Here is a 6,127-nt window from a genome sequence, read left to right on the forward strand (position 1 = left end):
AGCAACAAAACAATCGTCAGCTGCTACATGACACAAGCTAATCTGCTTTTTGCATGTGTTGAAATGTGAACTAGATCAGTAGGAGAGAGGAGCTTCTCCCAAAGCCCACAGAAATGATCCAAAAATGTTGATCAAATATTAAAAAATTATGCTTTAAAAACTAAATTTTGCAAAGTATTCTTGGTCTAGTTTCTAATAGAAATATACTAGTACACGTAAAATTAGAAAAAGTTAACTTACAAGTAACTTTTCATCAACATATAAGAGCTTGTTTTAAGTAAATTATTTCTTTTTTTGGTGAACTATGAGTTTGTAAAGGGGTTTTTGTTTTCTGATTGTAATGTTCATAATTTAATTTCATAATATAAATTAAAGTGAAACTTAAACTGATTTAAAAAAGAAGTAGAGATTATTTACTTCTTTTTACTTCTATAATCTCACTTATAGGAGATTATTTTCCTATAAGTGAAACAATCTGCCAGTGAAACTAGTATTTTATCAATACTAGTTTTTTAAGGATTATTGACTTAAAAGAGATCCTACATGTTGATGAAAAGTTAGTTGTAAGTTAGTTTTGTCTTATTTTAAATATGCTAAGATATTTGCAGTAGATACTAGACCAAAAATAACTGGTAATATTTTGTGTTTTTGCAGTGTATATGTAGTAAATGTGCTTGTTTAGAATTACTGGACATAAGAAATTATTCAGTCATAATATACTGAATCCATGTGCGTTGATGCATATTCCTCCCTTCAACCAAAAGAACATCCTTTCTTGTTAATCCCTGCAGGTGATTGATACAGCAGAGGAAGCAGACAAAGATAAGTGGAACAGAATCAATCATCGTTTCCTTCAGGTCGTCGGTGTGGACACTGAAACCGGTTGGTTCGCCTCGGCTCCGGCCATCACGGCTACACATCGTCCTTCTGAAGGACAAACACTCCCTTACAGGACTGCTGCATCATATGGCCCTGTAAATTATTGCAGCAGATTGCCTTAACATAGAGAAATCTAATTAATTTTTCAGGTACAAAAATTCAGTGATACCCACAAGTGAAATAATTGTCTGACATGTAATAAAATAAAGGGCCTAATGACTGTATTCATGGTCTTATCTACCATCTGCTGCACTGATAGTGTTGCCTCTTTGTGACGGTTAATTATATCCTGAATATCGTCAGAAATGAATGAGAAACTGTAGCTGCTTTAATGATTTTAAAATGAACAAAGTGTAAAAATACAATTAAAAATGGAATATCTCTATACTCATCTCATTTTATTAGTCCACTGTGAAGACATGAATCTAGATTTACTGGTGCAACAATGTCTACCTGCAATGACTATTCTTAAATGTTTAAAAAAGAAAAATTATTGTATCCAAGGGTAAATGACTTTATGTATGCAATGTCTAGGTAAACATTATTTTCTACAAGAACAGACAAGTGACGGATGAGATGATGGTAAGACCAATGATGGAAAGATAAAAAGATCAATGGGATGAAGAAAAGACGAATGAAAGGCCAGAATGAGGCATAGACCAATGGATGGATGGAATGAGGGAAAGATGAATGGATGGACAGAGAGACGAATGAATGGATGGAGTGACAGAAAGACAAAAAGACAAAAGGACGAATGGGATGATGGAAAGATAAAAAGATGAATGGGATGAAGAAAAGACGAATGAAAGGCCAGAATGAGGCATAGATCAATGGATGGATGGAATGAGGGAAAGTTGATTGGATGAACAGAGAGAAGAATGAATGGATGGTTGGGAGGAAAGATGAATGCATGGATGGAGTGACAGAAAGACAAAAGGACGAATGGGATGATGGAAAGACAAATGAATGGATGGATGAATTGATGGCTAGGATGAGGCATAGACTAATGGATGGATGGAATGAGGGAAAGATGTATGGACGGACAGAGAGACGAATGAACGGATGGTTTGAAGGAATTCACGAACTCCAGATCGGCCGCGTTATGCTAGCTTCCTCTAAGGTCACAGCCCAGATTTCTGACAACGTTGACGCCACTCCAGCTGCTACACGACCAGCAGCAGGATATTTACTTCACAGAAAGTCAGCTCTGTAGCTGTACCACAAATATAATCCATTAATCATCCCAGAAAAACTCCTCCAACGCTGAAGTCTGACAGGAAAAATGGTGAAAACCACAATAAGCTGCCGATTCAGTCAAGGAAGTACCCCGATTGTAGATTTGAATACAGATATCTCATCTTAGCTGGATGCTTCCCCTTTGATAGTCTCCTGCATATTCATTAATCGTGATCTCCTCCAGAAGGTTATTATCCATAAATGTCACTCTGTAATTAATTAATCCTGTCTGCTGGTTTCTCTCCCTGCCTCATTAACGACTCAAGTCTAGCTGATTGTATTCATATTCATGGGTCCAAATATACAGCTCTATTTCAGATTCAGATGCCAGAATATTTCACTTCATTAGCAGCAGGAAACGCTGCGGGGCCATTTGACAGGCAGGATCTGAATCCTGAGTTTCCTGTCAGCAGCGAGCGCAGAAATCAGCTTGTTTGGGTTGTTGCCATAATGAGCGAACACATGGCTCTGGAGTCAGAAGTGCGGGGCCGCCTCAGTCACTCAGGCAAAGTTTGAGCACATTCCAGTGAGAATCACCTTCTATGGGTAATGTGGTCCAAGGAGACAATCATGGGGTAATTTTGTGCTGTTTAGCAAATTGATTTTTAAAGCCACCCCCAGAGGCACATCTATTACCGCCGGTTTGAGTTTTAATAAAAATCCAATATAAATTTGCACAAAGCCAAGAGGAGCAACTCTGGCACATTAGGCTAATAGAGAAGAATACCACAACTCAAGGAAGCGGTTTGGAAATAGTTTGACATTTACTCTGCTATGCACTTCATTATTATTGGAGGAAAATTTTATCCCAAGACTCTACTTGGTTATGCACTGCAAATAATAAAAACATAAAGGCTTAAAGGGAACAAGCAACAAATGTCAGGTTGCTATGGATACATTGGCTCCATGAGACAATAGCCGTTTCTGACTAGCCAGACAATGATTAGCTAGAAATCTTACAGAAACAAATCTAAAACTGTTTTTAAAAACCTGAACTAGAAAATTAGAAGTGAAAGGTACAATCCTTTATCTCAAGGTCAGTTTAAGATTTTTTTAAAAGAATTTAATCATATTTGTTCTGAACTAATTATGTCAGTTTTACATTATTTCTGTAACTAAAACAGTTTAATATTATATATAAAGGAAAAGTGAGAACAATTTAACCAGCCCCGTTACCAAGCAACCCCAGCCAAATTAGACTGCATTTATTGTTGCTAATTTAAATAATAAAATTACAGATCTGAATCAGGTTATTCTACAAACAGAAGTTATTTTAAACAGAGCTTAAGATTTATTAAATAATTACTGTTTGTGGGAGGGGAAAGAATGCATATTTAATGCTTTTTCAGCTTCAGAAAAACAATATTAAGACCAGAAAAACAAAAGAAAACTAAAAGGTATGTTAAAAAATATTGTGAAATATTTTTTCTGGATCTGCATCTGGATCTGGATGCAAAACATGGAGCTTATGGGACAAACTTATGGTGTTACTGTGCCAGAAATGTTTCTGACTCTTATAAAAAAAAACTTCTGGTCTTATTTAAACTTGTCTATTTAATTAAGGTGACTGTTATTTGGAGGGACGGGGTGTAATGTATGCAGTACCTCCAGTCTGCGCTGATTTTAATTTCAGGTCAGTTTCAGTCATTTCAGCTGCTGCTCTTGTAAAAAGACGAGTTTTACTGAGACTGATGGGAATGTCATTTTGCAAGTCATAAACCAAAATATTGGGGAAATTGGATGTGATGATGATGGTAATTACCTTTTAAAGCAATCACAATACATCACTTGAGGAGGGTTCGGGGGGTGAATAACCAGAAATCCAGCAGCAGTGCAATCCGTCTAGTTGTCACAGTATTTTCTCAAAACCACAAATGTTACACCGATGGTTGTGCTAAATGAGAAAATCCAGAAAACACTGAAGTCATTAGTCATCCATGCTTTTGATAACATGGATATCCGTAGCTAATTTGCCGCTCGTGCCTGGAAGTCTTACCATAACCTTACAAGAACCAAGCTGGTGCCAGAAAGTTCAAAATGAACTAATAATCGGATGGAAACCGTTAAGCTGGTGTTAATTACTTTCAATTTGCCACAGAAGAGCCGACTACGTTAATTATCTGTGAAACGTGAGGTGTGAGGAGTCGTACCTTTGAGACCCAGAATGCATGGAGAGCTTTAACTTCTTCCCTGCACGCGTTTCTCCTGGAAACAACAAAACATATCAACATTTTCACCATCCAGTTACCTCACTCATGCTATTAATGTGGAGGCACATTAATCCTATGGCAATAGTCATTAGCAGATATTAGCAGTTTTTAATTAAGCCTTGCATTTAATTTGCTGTAAAAACAGCCCTGAACGGATCTTTGAGACGCTTCACTTTGAAACTTCTGAAGATTTTTATGCAAACCAAACTGTAATCAACTTCTCTTAGTGAGTCACACACAACACCAGGAGCTACAAACACTTTTGATTGTAGTAATTTATGTACAACTAAATGGGAAAAAAAACACATTTAAATCATAGAAAATTATGCAAAACAATAAAAAAAAGCTGTAATAGAATGGCTGCATGACTGAACTTACTCTAAAATAATGTTTTATGCACCTTTGATTATTTTTAAACACTCCTGCTGTTTGTTATAGTGATTTTTTTTTTGCTTGGTTTAACCAAAACCATTGGGAGATTGCAAAGGATCAACACAATCTCATTCTACAAAAGACAAAAATACATAAAAATTACTTGGAGAAAATGTAGGGCATTAAAAAAAGGAGATTTTAAAAAATGAATAAGAAACTGGTGGAGCTGTAGGAATATTCACCAAACACTGGTTCTGTTCCAGTATTCTTCATTTGTCCAGACTAATAGTGTTTTCACACTTTGGATGTTTGGTCTGTTTAAAATGAACTCCAGTTTGTTTGTGAAGATATGACCAATAAACAGACTGAACGTTTCCTTGTGATTTGTCTCATCAAATTCTGGTTCATTTGGACTTTTCTCAGCTTCAAAAGAAGCCAAACCTCCTAAAAAGTTACATGTTAAACTCATCAACTGGTTTAAAACAGAGTAAATAAACTACAGGTGTGAAAACAGAAACCTTCTCTTGGTGGTTTGTTAAAAATACAAAGCGCATCACAGAAAAACATCAGAGAAAAACCGAAAGCTTAAATATTCAGGCCACAATTTGCTGAGTTTAGAAAACACCATGTCTGTTTGTTTAAGAGGAACAGATTGAAGTAAACTACTTCAATTATGGGGATTCATTATTTCAACGAATCCTCGTTGAAATAATGTCATTATTCTCACATTATTTCAACGAGGATTCATTCAGAACTCGGGGTTTGGTTGAACAAACGTCATCCAAACCTGAATGACGTTTTTGAATCAAAAGGTGCTTCAATAAAGTGTCTCTATAAGGAAGCCACACAATTACGTTTTTAAGATTATCTTTAATCTTTGTTTTTTAGTCAAATTGCAGAGCCGTGTGCCATTAAAAGGTGGAAAAACTCCTAAATGTTAAGACATTTTAACACTTTAAGAGCAGCTGAATGAACCATCTGCTTCCTGGACTCCCTCTACTATATTGAGCCTCGTTAGCTGATAAACTGAAGCACATCTGCTCACTGCAAACTCTTCTTCACCTGGAAAAAACAAAAGCAAAAAAACACCTAATCTACTCCAAGCCGCCGTTATTAGACTCTCCTGGATCAATTTCATGCATGAAGCTGTTCTGTGAATTTCATCAGTTGTAGATAAAAGCCATATAACTTTGCTCCAGTGCCGCCGTTAATGCAAATGCAATGTAATTACAGGGTTTTATAGCAAAGTGGCTCACAATGAATCAATAACTGATCATATCTCATCAAGTAGGGTTATTACAGATTTTATATTTTCTGTAAAAATCAGTGTGTGTGAGGGAAGGATGTAGAAGAAGCAAAAAGGGTTTAATATAAAGCAGTAAAAAGTAACTTCATAATTAATTCAGAATTCTGTGCCAAAATGTATTTAT

This window comes from Poecilia reticulata, chromosome 2, assembly GCF_904066995.2.
Source record: "Poecilia reticulata chromosome 2, P_reticulata-male-v2, whole genome shotgun sequence".
Taxonomy (NCBI): Eukaryota; Metazoa; Chordata; class Actinopteri; order Cyprinodontiformes; family Poeciliidae; genus Poecilia; species Poecilia reticulata.